At 48.4% G+C, this 16,175-nt stretch overlaps 1 long non-coding RNA gene across 1 annotated transcript in view; it reads left to right on the forward strand.

Annotated features, from left to right (window-relative positions):
• The window catches only part of LOC110741304, a 189,064-nt gene that overhangs the window by 5,912 nt on the left and 166,977 nt on the right, over nucleotides 1-16,175 (forward strand). Inside the window, exon 2 of the long non-coding RNA XR_002517321.2 lies at nucleotides 7,274-7,368. This is a non-coding gene — a long non-coding RNA (uncharacterized LOC110741304). The remainder of the gene's footprint in view (nucleotides 1-7,273; nucleotides 7,369-16,175) is intronic.

The raw sequence follows: 16,175 nt of genomic DNA on the forward strand, positions 1-16,175 counted from the left end.
CTGATTGCCCAGGAGGATCCATGGAGGAGTCTGGCCAGGAGATGCTGGTTGTGGGCTCCGATTAGGATTCCAGGTTGCCCTTTTCCCAAGATGGAAATTTAAAGCAGTGTCTAGGACATGATCATCTTTGCATCTGAAAAGATCTCTTGTCAGTCTCTGTAATCCAGATTTCTCATCTGTAAAACGAAACAGTGCCTCCAGACCTCGTCAGATATTGTCAAGGTCAAATGACATGTTTGATAAGGGCCGTTTGAAGTTAGGGTGCACAATAGCAATGCAAGCTGCTATCACAGTGATTAGGCCTCTCTTGAGTGTTGAATGGATTTCCATTTCTTCAGGCAAGCATCAGACAGCATTCTCAGAACTTGAAGAACACTCTCCTCATAGATTACCTCACTCGATCCTCACAGCCCATCCAGAGTGGTTGAAATTATTATTATTCCTATTCAACAGACCGGGAAATGGAGGCTCAGAGACTAGCGGGATGAATATACACAGTCAGCAAGTGCTGGTCTTCAATAGAAACCTTCTGATACAAATTCACTTCCAAAGAAGAGGATGGTACTGTCCGTGGAGGTAGGATATGTGGAGGTCGGGGTATAGATTCAAAGCTGAATCAGATCTAAGCAGAAATGGATTTGTCGAGAGCTACTACTGTTATGGTCACACACACAGTCCCTGGAAATAATGCAGCATTATAGACTGCACAGATTAATACACAATAAAAATTGCTGAAAATACTCTAAGCAGATGCTAGCTATAGCACAGAAAGCTTAGGAAAATCAGGTGAAATCATATCATATCAGCTGATGGCAATTAAGTACCGATGACAAAAGAATGACATTAACACAGCTAAGATTTGAGAGCCTCACTGCAACTGTGATGGGGGCCCTGAGAAGGATTGGGGTGCATGGTGGGGAGGAATGCAGTGGTGGTACTTCCATCCACCAGGAAAAGCCCCCCATCTCCTAACCCCTTTGTGAACAGCTCTTGAGAAGACAGAAGATCTATGACAAAGTGCCAACTGGTTCCAAGGGATTTCACCCTGAAACTGTGCTCCAACACCTTCAAGGAGTTCCGAGGGTTCTTTGAAAACTGCACGTCCCCAAGGCTCCTGCTTTGGGTCTGGAGTGTCAGAGGGTTGGGGAATTCTGCCGGTGTCTAGCACTTTGCAAACTTCCAGAAAGGGCTGGTTGCATATCAGGCTCAAATAGAGAAGTCTTGCATGGAGGCTGAGGGCTGCCTTCAAGTGACCTCTGTGGAAATGTCTTTCAAAAGACATTTCAGCCTCCATGCAAGACTCTCCTCTCTTTGAGCCGGATATGCGACCAGCTCTTTCTGGAAGTTTGCAAAGAAAGGAGTTCTGCAGCCTTTATGATTTCTTCCTTCTCCAAACATTCTCTGCTGAAATGGAGACTCATTTATCCCTCTTGTTAATTCTTCATTTCCTGTCCTGGCTTCAGTAGTTCTCGGAAGACTCATTGATGCTGAGTTCGCATGTTTGTGGGAAACAGAGGTGAGACCAGCGTCAGGGTGAAGAGGAGGAGAAAGAGGAATAGGGAAGGGGACGGGCCGCCATCCACCCAGCTTCCTGGAACAGCAGTCCCAGGTCCACCGCAGTGGGGGTGGCGTCCCTGGTGTGCTTTTATCGGCATTATCATGCAATATTCCCCGGCCTGCTTTGTCTTTGCGTTGCATTTTATCAATACCACCAGCGGATCCTGCTGTCCCTTTCTGTGGGTTTATTAATATTGCCCTCTGATCTATGGGTAGCTGCCACACTTTGTATTCCAGCCCCATCCTGGCTTCTCCAAACTCAGACACCATATTTAATTAGATTTTCTCCCTGGCTCAGGCAAACAGAAATTGAACTCCCAGTATCTCTCTATTGCTCCAGAGCTCACGCCTGACAGAAGGCGACAGCTCTCTTTCCCTCTCTGGCTTTCTCTGCCTCATTCCTTCCATCTCCACCGCTGACATTAATATTCCAAGACAAGCCCACTTCTAAGTTCAATCTTCGCCCCCAAACACTGAAATACACCCCCATGGTACTCAGTGCCACTAAATAAGTCATGTGTGGGAGGATTCCGATGCTAAAACTTTTTGCTCTTCCTCCAGACTTTGGGCTGGACCTGCCTGTGGGCGAGTGGTGTGGAGAGTAGGGGAGGTGGCAGTGTGGTGCAGGGTGTCTCCAACTAGAGGCCAAGGGTGAGGGGCCTGAGAATACGGAGACACATTAAATGCCCTTTCAAGATGACAACGCCATCCTTGGAGTACTTTGTCGGAGGAGTTTTAAGAAAAAAACACCTTTTGGTGTTACAGCCCTTTCATCTTTTTGGTGTTTGGGAAGAATTGGTCTTCGTTAAAGTTATGAAAAACAACCTCTAATTTCACTTTCTGTCAACTAAATGTGACAGGAGAGCCCAGGGTCAAGAGGAGACCTGGAGGATGCAGGAAGGAGTCAGGAAGGAGGGTTGGCTCCTGTGCCTGGGGAAGTCCTGCCAGCAGGAGGGGCAGGCCCTTACCCCTCACCAGCACTGGGGCCTGGCCACAGAGCTGTGGGCAAAGGGGTCTTCAGGAAACTTTGTTTTAAAACTACTTTGTATCCCTTCTAGAAATTCACTTAATATATTTGAGACTCAGATTCCTCACTGGTTAAATGGGGATAATGACAGCTGCCCCGAGGCCGGTTCCACAGAGGTGACCCTTGAAAAAATCTATGCTCCTCGTTTGGATCGGGCATTCCTGTTCTCAACTAAATCTTGATTTGTAATTACTATTGGGCAATATAAAAGAAAGGACAATAAAATAATTATTTGACTTTAAAATGATTTTTTTATGTTCTTTATCCAGGAAATTTGCAATTATAATTAGCTTACCTAGTCTGAGCACTTAAACAGACTGATATCAGAGGAGATTTAGGGTGACAAAAATTTTAAATAAAATAGAAAGGAAGGAGGGAAAGAAGGAAGGAAGAAGGGAGGAGGGAAGGAAGGAAGGAAGGAATGAAACACAAATAGGAAAACAGCAGAAAGGGTGGTTAACCCAGATTCCTTTGGTATGAAATGGCTTCATACCAAGAAATAAAAATACGCACATTTACTTTAAAGCATAGTGAATATTTGAGATATTTACATGTGAAGAGTGCTGAGCCCTCCTTAGAAGGCAGTGGGTCTGCATGCTTCATCCACCACCTTCAGGGCAGCAAGGAATGGCCTCCCCCGGACCCTGGGGCCATCCTTGTGCCCAGCCGTAGGCACCGGCTTCCAGAGCAGCTCCTGGTGGTTGTTGGGGAGGGGGCGCCTTTCTGTCCTGGTGGTCGAGGACAGTGCAGTGAGGGGGCAGAGAGAAAACTCAGCACCAGGCTCTTCCACTGAGCAGATGGAGGGCATGTGGACGTGGCAATGGGTTGGCATGAAGGGCTCTGGAGTTGGCCAGATATGCGTTGCCCTTCTGGCTGTGCTGCCTAGCAGTGTGACCTTGGGCAGGTTGTACGTCACTCTGAGCCTCAGCTTTGTCATGTGCATCAAAGGGAAGACGCTGCTTGCTGTGAGGGGCCGTAGGATGCAGTGGAGCCATGCAGTTGGTGGAGGGAGGATGTCTGGCCCACCCTGGGGCCTCTGCGCCGTGAGTGCCTTTATCCTTCCCCTCTCCCTGAGAAGTGCCCAGTGACCCTCATTGGCAGGGCTGGGAGGACAGGTTGTATCCCTGCTTAGGTCCGATTTTCAGGGAGCCAGGTTTGCATTCTGACTCTGTGACATGACCCACTGGGGACCCTGGGGTAAGTGGGAACAAGAGAGGGTGAAGCTTTTGATTGCACAAGGCAGACACGAAGGTCCTCAGAGATGCCCTTGGCACAGGGGCTTCCTTCTCGTGAGCACACCATCACTCTCTCATTTCCTCAGATAAAAAGCTCACCTGTAGTCCACAGATGCCTCACAATCAAGGGCAGGCAATTCTGGTCATTGGGAGGCATTGTCTGGAGGCCTGTCCACTCAGCCCTGGGCCCACACCACTGCTGCACCCCTGAGGAGGGGCAAGTTTGAAAGCCACACTTCTGGATTGGACCTCCCTTCTTCAGGGGAGTCCCCTGACCTGTTCTGGCCATAGGCTGGTTAATGGCAGGGCTGATTCTAGAACTGAATGCTGATCCAGGGCTTATCTTGTGACACCATGATGCCCCTTGACAGAGGAGCTCTTGCTGTCCCCAACTTTGATTCAGTCATTGCATATCCAGTTGTCCCTCGGTATCTGAGGAGGATTGGTTCCAGGATTCCCCTTGGATACTAAAATCCACAGATGCTCAAGTCTCTGATATAAAATGTGATAGTATTTGCAGATTACCTATGTACATCCTCCTATATACTTTAAATCATCTCTAGATTACTTACAATACTCAGTGCAATGCAAATACTATGGAAATAGTTATACTGTATTTTAGGATTTGTATTATTTTTACTGTTATATTGTTATTTTTAAAAAACATTTTTGATTCACAGTTAATTGAATCTGCAGATGTGAAACCTACAGATTCGAAGGGCTGCCTCTATTAGGTAAGGTAACACTGTCTGCTCTGAAATTTTGGTGACTTAGTAGCGTGGACATTTCTCTCTTGCCCGTGTAACAGTTTGGTGTGGCATTTCTGATCGGCAGGTGCGGTTCCATCCCATGATGGCTCAGACGCTTATGACTGTTCATTCTGTGGTCGCGTGAGCTCCTGGGCCTTGCTGCCTCTTTCTCTAGATGGTGGGAGGAGAAAGAGATCTGAGGGACTGCAGACACCTCTTAGAAGGCTTGACCTGGAAGAGGCACCCATCACTGTGACTCATGCTCCGTTGGCGAGTGCTATCCTGTGAGGCCATGCTTCACTACAAGGGAGGACAGTCTTGCTGTGTGCCCAGAAAGGAGCAAAACAGAAAGCTGGGTGCTGGGGCACAGCTAGGAAACTCTACTGCTGGCCACCCTCCAGGTGGCCAAGTATCTGTGTTGCTCTCTGTCCTGTGCAGAACATGCTCACACACCCTGGCCTCAGAGCGGCAGTCTTTGTCCTCAAGTCTCATGTAGCTTCTCAAGGTCTGGAGAACTGCGAGCTAGCAAGGCAGTTTATCTGCCCTCAGGATACAACTGGGATGCAAGGACGAGAAGGCTGGCCCGTGTCCATGGGTGACATGCCACATCCTTGGATGGGGTGGAGTTTTGCGGGCGGACAATGTGAGGAGCTCTACCCTGGCAGTGGGCATGCTGCATGGTGAGACCTGCCTCTGCTTGCTGTGAGAGATGTCCTTGGCCATTGTCCTTCAGAGTCCCTGCCTACCCTCTAGGAGGCACTTCCTTGTCCACCCACTCCGTGGTCACATCTGACACCAAGGGGCGCATCTGGGCATGTGTCTGCTTCTGATTAATGGGCACTTTTTACTCACAGGCTCTTATAGGCCAGCAAACAGTTTCTTTGGTATTCAATTCCCTCAAAAACTTGGTAGGTTTCTCAACTCTTTGCTTCCAGTCAGTTCCAAATACTAGTATCAGCAGCTAAAGTTCTTTCCAAGATCTCCTCCTCAAGTGTCCTTAAATTCTTTCCTGCCCGGAGCCGTCCTCCCTCACAGTTTAATGAGACATCAGAAACGGTAGGCTTGGAAGGTTTTGAGTTTGCTAGGCTGCCATAACCAAGTACCACAGATTGGCTGGCTTAAACAGAAGAAGTGAACTGTGTCTCAGTCCAGGGGACTAGAAGCCTAAGAGCAAGGTGCCAGCGGGGGTGCTCCTGCCCAGGGCCAAGGGCCGGGAGGGAGACGCTGCTCCGTGCCTCTCTCCTAGCGTCTGGTGGTTTGCTGGCAATCTTTGGTGTTCCTTGGCTTCTCTGTGTCACCTCAGCCTCTTCTTTCATCTTCATGCCACGTTCTCCTTGTGTGTCTGCTTCTTTGTCCAAATCTCTCCTTTTTATAAGGACTCCGGTCATACTGGATAGGGGCCCATTCCACTCCAGTGTGACCGCATCTTTACAATTGCATCCGTGATGACCCTATTTCCAAATAAGGTCACATTCCGAGATATTGGGGATCAGAACTTTAGCATACGATTACTTAGGGGACAGTGTTCACCCCATCATGGAAGAGAAGGAAGTGTCTTTAATTCGATCTTTGTTACAGGGCTGGGACCCTCTGCTTAACTGAGAATTATCAATGGGCCTTTGTTCTCAAAGCCCCTTTTATCTCTCTTCCAGCTCTTCAGTGCCCACATTTCTGAACTCTCTTCAAATATTCTTCCTAGAAGGAAAACCCATCCCCATTAGAAGGAAAGGAAAGGGGCATACGGTGAACACCTACTATGTGCCAGCGTCTGTCACATATCTTGTATCTCTTTTCTCATTTGGGGATTCTGTGAAATGAGGATGGATCATACAGGCCTGGGAGGAGAGAACTTTTCTGGGAACAACCTCTATACCCTGTGCCCACTCTCTAACCTTTTCAAGCCTTTGTTCTGATGTCAGCTTCTAGGCGAGCCTTCCCTGAACACTCCATTTAAAATTAGACTGCTCTGCATTTCTCGTCTCTCCTTTCCCTTGCCCCCATGGCATTCATCCTCACCACCTTCCAACCGAGTGTGCGATTTCCTAAGTTTTGAGTTCATCGTCTGTCTGTCAGCACTGCTGGGCTTCACAAAGACAGCAGAGAGTTTGCCTGCTCTGTTTGCTGAAGTGTTCAGTGCCCAGAGCTGTGCCATGCAGGAAACTCAGGGCGCATTCAGTAGAGCCCTATTGGGAGAATGGATTGGAGGTGTCTGGATCTTCCCTGCAAGACTGAGGCTAAAGGCAAGCAGCCGGGCTGTAGGAGCTGCAGTGAAGCAGATGGGCTTAGCACCCCCGGGGCTGGTTGGAGTCTCCGCCCGATGCTCTATCAACTGGGTAGCCTGGGAAAAGGCAGTTTATCTTTCTGTTCTTTAGTTTCCTCCTTGGAAAATGGGGCAATAACAGTACATCTCTCCCAGGGCTGTTGTGAGGATTAACAAGTAGCGCGCATGAAGGAACACTTGGCAGGGGCTGGGCATGCTGGAAGTGTTCAGTAAACGTGGTTTCTACTTGTTAAAGCCGTTGTTAATAACACCAATTTTCACAAAAGAAAACCTCTCTGCTTTTTCCTGTGTCTTTTCACTGTTGATATATTTTGAACTTGACCCCTTATCTTAGAGGTCATGAAATGGTACCTCTGTAGGTAAGAAAGCACAGGATGGCTTTTGCTGTAAAACACTTCATTTTATTCCATTTCTTTCCTACCAGTTTCCTTGGACAGTCACGTGCGTGTGCAGCCGAGAGGACGCTGGACTCCAGGCAGCAGGTTCTGTCGACCCCACCTGGCTGGATCACCTCAGCCTGTGAGTCTTATGGGCCTCGGCCTGTTTATTCATGAAATAACAGGATTTCTTTCTCAGTAGAGTATTTGAAGAGAGTTCCAACATTTGGGGCGTTGAAGGGTTGGAATAGAGATGAAGCCGGAAGGGACTTGGAGGAACAAAGGCCCGTTGATAATTTTCAGTTAAACTGAGGGACCCCAGTGATGTGTAAGGCACCTTCAGTTCTCACTTCCCCTGATACTGCCGCCTATGGGTCAGTCTGGAATATTCCTTCACAGTCGCAGTTGCCGCAGTCTCTAGATTGCCTGTGCTGCCAAGCTTGCCACACCCACTCAGCTTCTGATGCCATTTAGGCTGGAAGTGCCTTTGGTCTTGCGAAAGTCTTTTCCTGAGCCATCTCTGACCTGCAGGATTAGCTTTGGTTCTCCAGCTTCACTGTGCGGTTCTCCTCCCGCAGGGACCTGGTGCCCAGCAGGCCTGCTCCTCCCCCATCCAGCAAGGCTGGAGCAGACAGGTGCAGCAAGAGGAGGAGTGAGGGAACGGGAGCACTGAGAGAGTGAAGTCACTAGCTAGTCCTACTGTCTCTGCATCTCTTTTCCAACAGGACCTCCTTCAGGGCCACAGAAATGGGACTAGATGGTTGCATTTTGAGTGTGTGTTTTATTAATGAAGGGCGAGACAGCAGAGGAGACCGTAATGATATGATAGTATGTCTGATCTAATTATGCTAATCGATTTTTATGGCTCATCAGAGGGAATCCCGATGGTCTTGTGTCACGAATTCCCCGGAGATCTGGATGGAGAGGCTGCTCCAAGACTTGGAGGGCTGTTGGGAGAACATCCCAAGACTTTGCAGAGTTGGGAAGCTTCTGTGGTTCCAGGCCACCGTCTGTCCCATCCAGCGGAATGTCTGGTGGTGGAGGGTGGGAGGGGGTGTTGCCCTCGGAATTGGGGAAAAACCTGCAAAGAGAATGGATCTGGGAGGGACCAGGAGTGCAGAGGTGGGGGCTGCCAGAGCTTGTGACTCCAGAAGGAGCAGCGGAGTCTCCCGGGTGGGTAGGCTGCCGAATGAGTTGTGTGTGTGGCTCCTGGCCTGCTCTGGTGACAGAAACTGCAGCCTCACTGCATATCAGAGTCCTGTGAAACAGGGGCCTTGCCCTTGTACAGATTCATCCACCCTGCTGCCTCCTGCTGCCCTCTGCTCCTTGCCCACCCATAGAATTTCAAGCACACTTTTCACCCCACAGATTCCCCTGCTTTAGCCTGAGTATTACCCAGTTCCTGAGCTGTCTCTGACCCGCAGGATTAGCTTTGGTTCTCCAGCTTCACTGTGCAGTTTCTCCCTGTGTCTTCAGTTCTTACCTCGCTTTCCTTCTGCCTAGCTCTCCTTCCTTCCCCCAGAACTGTGCCTATTTTCATGGCTGGTCTGGACTCCATTTGCAGGTGGGCAGGTAACATATTGGTTATTGAAGGCATCCTGGGAACCCCAAGACACAAATAATCCTCCTTTCACCTCATGCCTGCCTAAAATTCCACACGTCGTTTATTTATTTGTTTTGGCTTAAACCGCAAGTTCTTGTACAGAGCCCACCTTTCCGGGGCATGTGAGGGAGGGTGTGTGGCGTGCTGTGCTATCACCCGTCTGCTGGGGGAATCATTTCCAGCCCTTTCTTGAGGGGAGTTCTTGAGAGTGGTAGGGAGAATGGTGGCCACATTGTCATATTTTGACCAGCGCTGCCCAGAGCCATGTCTCCCGTGGTCACGTGTAGGACACACCAGTGTATCCCTCTGTCTTTGTGCAGCTGGGTCTGCCGACTCTGGGTTTACGGCCTGTGGGCAGAGCACCAGCAGTCCCTGGCTGGCCTCTGGTCTTTCTGCTCCGCCAGAGGCCAAGCTTAGCAGGGAAGGGCTCATGTGCTGACTGGGCGGCCCAGAGTGCCTCCTTAGGGCTGGTGGCCTGAGTCTCAGAGGTTTGGGTGCAGGGGAGTAAGGACAACAGGGGTGGAGCCGTGGGTGTAGAGAAGGCAACCAGAGTCTGGCAGAAGCTAGTTTGTGAACATGAAGTGTATTCCTACTGGGGTCCTGGGCACTCTGGGCACTCTGCGTTGTTGAAGTGTGGGACTCAGAATTCATTGGTGAGAGCAGCCGCTGGCTGTATTAGTTTTCTATTGCTACCGTAACAAATGATCACAAACTTAGGACTTAAAACACAAACGTATCATCAGACAGTTCTGTAGCTTGGAAGTCCAGCTGAGTTGCGGTCAAGGTGTCAGCAGGGCTGTGCTCCACTCCGGATTCACTTTCTGCATTCACTTGCCCTTTCCACCTTCTGGAGTTCCTTGACTCGTGGACCCCTTCTTCTGTCTTCAAAGCTGGCAACCTTGCATCTCTCTGGCCACATCTTCCTTTCTGACCACAGCCCGGGAGGGTTTCTCTTCTTTTAAGGACTCATGTCATTAGATAGAGCCCATCTGGACAGACCAGGATAACTCAAAATGCTTAACCTTACTTACAGCGGCAAAGTCCCTTTTGCCATGCTAGGTGACCTATGCACAGAGTCTGGGGGTTGGCACGTGGCCATCTCTGCTGGCACACTATTCCGCATACCACCGTAGTAGTACCTAGACAAGCCTGAGCAAGACCCTAGGAATGAGCTGCTGGGAAGGCTCTCACAAAGCAGGGACTCTGGGAAGGGGGCAGTTAGGGAAGAGACATTATTGTGGCCGGACTTTCAGCCTTGCTTTGGGCAGTGTGGAAGTGTGATGGCTAGATGCTCCCAAGCTCATTTCTTCTTCCCAGGGGCACAGCTGATGTAAGCCTTCCTTACAGCTGTATGGGGCCACAGGACTGAGCTGTGGCCAGTGAAATGTGGGTTGAGGTAAGGTGTGCTACTTCCAGGCACTGACCGTATGATCCTCCACACTGGCAGGATGCACAGGACCCAGGGGAGGCTGCTGAGCGCTGGTGATGGAGAATCAGCCAGACAGAAGATGTCTGTGTGGGAGCTGTGACCTTCCCACGTGTGTGGGACCACAACATGAATGACAAGATTCTATAGCGTTAAGGTGTTGAATGATGGGATTCTTAGCTACCGAAGTTAGTCTCCCCTGAATAATACAGATATTGATGCCAGAAGTGGGTGCTTCCATAATAAAAATGCATGAAACATGGGATATTGGCTTAATGTTCAGGCTGTGGGTGGAGAGGAGACACCTCCAGAAGGCTGGAAGGCAAGTCCTGTGTTGCTGCGGCAAAGTGTTTGGTAGAACTTCACAGCGATGATCTGGAAGGGAGACCATGTGCCTGAGATTTTAGCACTAGTGGAAGTGTTTAGAAAATAGAACATTAGCAGTGTGTGTATATTTATGTGTGGTGGGCTTCTATTGTCCGCCTTTGGCAAAGTGTCACAAGAAGATGGAAGTTAGGAAAGAATGAGCTGATTTAAAAGAAATGTAAAAAAGGGAGTAAGAAGAATGCAACAGTGTGGTGCACCAAACGTGTTCCAACCGTTATTGCTGTGTAACAAATTACCCTAAAACTTCGTGCATGAGCCATGTCTTATGCTCCTGGCATCTGTGCATCAGGAATTCCAGCAGGACGCAGCAGGGACATCCTGCCTTTGCTGCACAGTGTTTGGGGCTCTACTGGAAGACCCGAAGCTGGGGACTGGGATTATCAGAAGGCTGGTTCACTTGTGTGTCTTGCGGCTGATTCTGGCTGTTGCCTGGAGACTCAGTGCCTGTCCACATATACTTCTCCCTTTGGTCTCCCCATGTGGGTTCGTTTGAACTTCCTCACAGCATGGCGGCTGGGTTGCCAGGCAGAAGTTGTATCACTTTACCCCCTGGCTTTAGCAGTCAGGCGGTGTCACCTCTGCCTCATGGCAGTTGTTGTTAGCAAGTCACTAAGGCCAGCCCGTATGCAGAGCAAGGGGAGTCAGGCTCCACCTCATCATGGGCTGAGCGTCAAGGCTCTGGGAGAACAGGTGACATTGGCAAGATCGCTATGGCCACGGCCAGTTTTGGGAACATCCAGTCTACCACAGAGGGGTTGGAAAAGCTGCCTGCTTCCTTAACAGTAAGGAATGGGATAGGGAAACATTGAGACAGAGACCCACTAATGAGTTTCAATTGAAGAAAGTGATTTAGTCCTGTAGCAGAAAGTCAGATTGGGATGCAGCTGTCCCATTCAAGCCTACTGTTCCACATAGTCTCAAGACAGTCGCTGAGAACAAGAGAGGCAGGAGGGTAAGGGAGGAAACAACGAAATCAAGCACATTTTGTAATTATGTCTAGGAAAGAAGCTTGAGAGTGTTAGCTTTGCAAATGGAGCTGTCTGGAAGCAAATGGATCAGACATGATTAAGTTTTTGAGTTCAAAAGGTCCAGTAGAGGACTGTAAGACCCTACAAGATAGGGGAGCCAGGGACGGAAGGAGCCCTGGTCTCTGAAGGACGCTCCTGACCCCCACACCCGTCCCCAGTCATCCCTACTGGTCCACAGTAGACTGGGATGCAAGCAAGAAATAAGCCTTTGGGGTGTCTGTAAATAGCAGTTAGTCTACCCTGACTAATACAGGCTGTTTTCCTGGCATATCCTTTGAAGGAACAGTAAATAACATTTGTAAGTGAGTCCACTTCTCTAATGGCCTGCGCACCAATTCCCTGCCTCTCCCACTCTCGCCAGCCATGGCTGATTACTTCAAGGGTGCACAGATGACATAAACCAAGCCAGTCGGATTATGGACCTTAGGCATTTGGAATTGGGAGTTTAGTAGGCTGGTGTTTTGCATTCAGGATGAGAGAAGCCCAGTGGAGCTGGTGGGCTGTGTGGCCACTGCCTGCTGCTACACACGGAAGCAGGGGCCTGGGCTGCAGAGAGAGAGCACTGCTGAGCAGACACAGTGAGAGGACACCGTGCCCTGGGGTGTCAGGGAGGTATCCTGGTGCTAGCCTGTGTCCCAGCTGTCGTTTCTTGGGTTCTATGAGGTCCCTGATTCACATGATGAATTCCCTCTGGCCAAATCTAGTTTTAGTGCGTTTCATTTATCATAAATACGTGTTGATTGAGACACAAGCCACAAAGAAGAGTGATCATGATATTTTGGGTGGAAAGAGAAGGTTACAAACAGATTGTACATTATGATTTTGAACTTGTGACAATAATTATTGTATAGATATATAAGAAACGTGGAGTAGACACCAACGTATAAACAAGGGTTATCTCAGGAGGTGGAGGAGAGTATAGGTAATTAATATTGAATTTTTCCTTTTTGCTGAGAATGTATATTGCTTGTTTTGCTATAGTAATCAGAAAAAAATCAGGTTTCTTTTATATTGTAGATTTGGGGGTACATGTGCAGGTATGTTACAAGGGTATATTGTGTGATGTTGACGTTTAGGGTACAACAGAACTGTTTGCACAGGTACTGAGCATAGTACCCAATAAGGAGTTTTTCAACTATTGCCTCTCTCCCTTCCCTCCTCTAGTAGCTCCTAGTGTCTATTGTTTCCATCTTTCTGTCCATGAGTCCCCAGTGTCCAACTCCCACTTACAAGTGAGAACATGGGCTATTTGGTTTTCTGTTTCTGCATTAACTCACTTAAGACAATGGCCTCCAGCTGCATCCAAGTTGCTGCAAAGGACATGATTTCATTCTTTGTTATGGCTGCATAGTATTCCGTGGTGTATGTGTACCACATTTTCTTTATCCAGTCCACCACTGATGGGTGCTTACATTGATTCTGTGTCTTTGCTGTTGTGAACAGTGTTGTGATGAACATATGAGTCCATGTGTCTTTTTGGCAGAGTGCTTATTTTTTTGTGGGGCGGGGAGTATATAACCAGTAATGTGATTGCTGGGTCAAAGGGTAATTCTAGGCTTAGTTCTTTGAGAAATCTCCAAACCCCTTTCCACAGGGGTGGGACTAATTTGCGTTCCCACTAATAGCATAGGAATGTTTTCTTTTCTCCACAACTTTGTCAGCATCTGTTGTTTTTGACTTTTTAATAATAGCTATTCTGACTGGTGTGAGATGGTGTCTCACTGTGGTTTTCATTTGCATTTTTCTGATGATCAGTGATGCTGAGCATTTTTTCATATGTTTGCTGCTTGTATGTCTTTTTTTGAGAAGTGTCTGTTCATGTCCTTTGTCCACTTTTTAATGTTTTTTTGCGTGTTGAAAACCAGGTTTTTTTGTTTTGTTTTGTTTTATTTTTTTGACGGAGTCTTGCTCTGTTGCCAGGCTGGAGTGCAGTGACACGATCTAGGCTCACTGCAACCTCAGCCTCCGGGGTTCAAGCGATTTTTCTGCCTCAGCCTCCTGAGTAGCTGGGACTACAGGCCTGCGCTACTGCACCTGGCGAATTTTTGTATTTTTAGTAGAGACAGGGTTTCATTATATTGGCCAGGCTGGTCTCAAACTCCTGACTTTGTGATCTGCCAGCCTCGGCCTCCCAAATGAAAATCAGTTTTTAAACATATGACCTACCTAAAAAGGAAACTGAGGAACACAAAACAAATTGAAAAACAGTTGGCAGATTTCTGGTTGGCAGGCCTTCACTTGGGCATGTCTCCCCTTACAGAGGGGGCCTTGGGTTTCCCATTCTGCACCAGCTGTGAGCCTCATTTAGTGGCCCTCTGTCACTGTATTCTGCCACAGTTCAGCTGGGCTGCAGACTCTGGCTGTTAGGAAGGTAAAGACATTTGCCTTCTTAGGACTGGACCTCATTCCATCTGTGACAACTTGGTCTCTTGGCTACTCACTGTGGTCACCAAAGGTCATTTTGAAAAATCCGGGAGACTTCCCAGGCTTTTGTCTTCTCCAGCTCTCCCCCTTCCCTGGCCTCTTCCCATTTCCCTTCTTTTTTATGCTGCCAGCTCTGAACCCTGGACGTTCTGCTCTCTGGCCTGACTGGCTCTGCTGAAGGAGAGCTGGCTAGCCCTTAGGGCTGGCTTTTACCTTTGTGCCTTTTGAATTCTTTAGCTTTTGTTTCAGCCTTGTCCTGTCTGGCTTGGAGACATCTTCTTCCCAGGAGCCAGCTGGCTTGGATTTGTCTGATTTCCCAAAGCAGAGATGATTGGCCCAATTTGGCCCAGTGAACGTCCCGTCTCCTTCCTGTCTTCCTCTTAGAGGCATGATCCTTCAGAGTGCTCAAAATCTCATTGCAAAAGCAGCATAGTTCAAACTCACAGCAAAAGGAAGACCCAGGCCGTGAACCTCTCCTGGCCAGCTCCCCGAACTCCCCGCCAGGCTCCTCTCCTGAAAGGACACGGGTAGTCTCCCGGCTTCAAAGGATTTAGGATGTCTGCCAAAATGGAATTGTCCCAGCTCTGTGCAAAATGCTGCTAGTTGAAAACTCCTATTTTGAAAATGCTGATGAAATTTTCATTTTATTGTTTGTTTTAATTATCATCCTCTTACTGCCTTGCAGCGATGTTCTCTCCCCCCTGCAGGAATGTTAGTGCAAACACAGCTGCATCCTTGGGCTCCTGCAGAAGGGGCCTAGAAGGAGTGAAACAGACTGCAGGCAGGAAATGAGTGTGACCCCAGCTGTCTGCACGGGCCCTGGTTTGGGAGTGTCTCCATTGTGAGAATGTACCAGCAACAGGAGTAGGTCCCCCTGTGGGACACTGTCACTGACCAGTACTCTTGGGGCCTCCCTGTCCGTTCTCAGAGATGACTGTCCTTGATGGGGAAGTAGAGATGTGCTTTCAGTCTTCTTTTTGGGAGACGGAAGATTTATTTAGGAAATCAGAAGTTGCTGCTAAGAAGGAATCCGTAGTTGATAGTCACTGAAGCACACTTCGGAAATGACTCGGTTGCTTTAAATGATATCTGTGTTTACACCTGAGGCATTGTGAATTATTCATGAGGATGTTGCGTCACTTGCCAGTCAGGATAAGCAAATATGGCTTTCCGGTTCTTGTAGCCGTGTAGGTCCTAGTGACGCAGTGCCTCACCCGCGCAGGGCAGGCTTTTCAGATCTTCTGCCTGTCACAGGGACTTTGTGGAGAACACAGCAGCTCTCCCAAAACACAAATGTCATTGATAATAACAATCATGAGCCTAAAAACCTATAAACCAAAAGAAGTATTATTCCCACTCCTACCCCTATTCCCACCCCAGAGAACCAAGGCGCTAAGAAGGTGTTAGGTTTAACGTCACAAAATAGGAGAGTCTGGAGTAAAACTCAGGACTGGCTTCAAGACTCATGTTCCATTTCTCTCACACAGGCCTGAGTCAACCAAAAAGCACAACAGAACTCAACACAACAAAACACTTTGTTGCTGCTTGAAGGCTACAGATAGCTTTCTAACCCTGCACTGTGGGAGGTGTTTCATCATCCAGTTTTTCAATTCCCCTTGGATTCACTTTTTTTAGATGCCTAGACTGTGACAATGTGAGGTGAGAGACCTCACTTAAGGGTGTACAAATCCTCCAAATATGTTGATACTTATTTTGATGTAATGGGATTTGGTGGGAGCTTTGCTAGGGAAATCCTGGGTTAGCGTGTACTGATGGCAGTCAGGGAGTTTATGTGACAGCTGGAAAAGATATTGCTTAACCATCAGTATCAAGAAGGATTAGGACAACACCTTGGATTTTGTCGTGAGTGGCTGCCCTGTGGAATTAGGGTTCAACGTTCACCCTTATATTCATGAGGTCAGTCTCCTGTCCTTCTGACTCTCCTACTGCCAGTGCCCTGCCCATTCTCCTACTGCTGGGGAAGACACAATTACACATATACAGTTATATTTTCAGAGCACATACGACTGTGTACTGAAGGCTTTCTTCTGCCTCTCTTTATGGATCCTTTGAAATTTCAT

Source organism: Papio anubis, chromosome 12 (genome assembly GCF_008728515.1).
Source record: "Papio anubis isolate 15944 chromosome 12, Panubis1.0, whole genome shotgun sequence".
Classification (NCBI taxonomy): domain Eukaryota; kingdom Metazoa; phylum Chordata; class Mammalia; order Primates; family Cercopithecidae; genus Papio; species Papio anubis.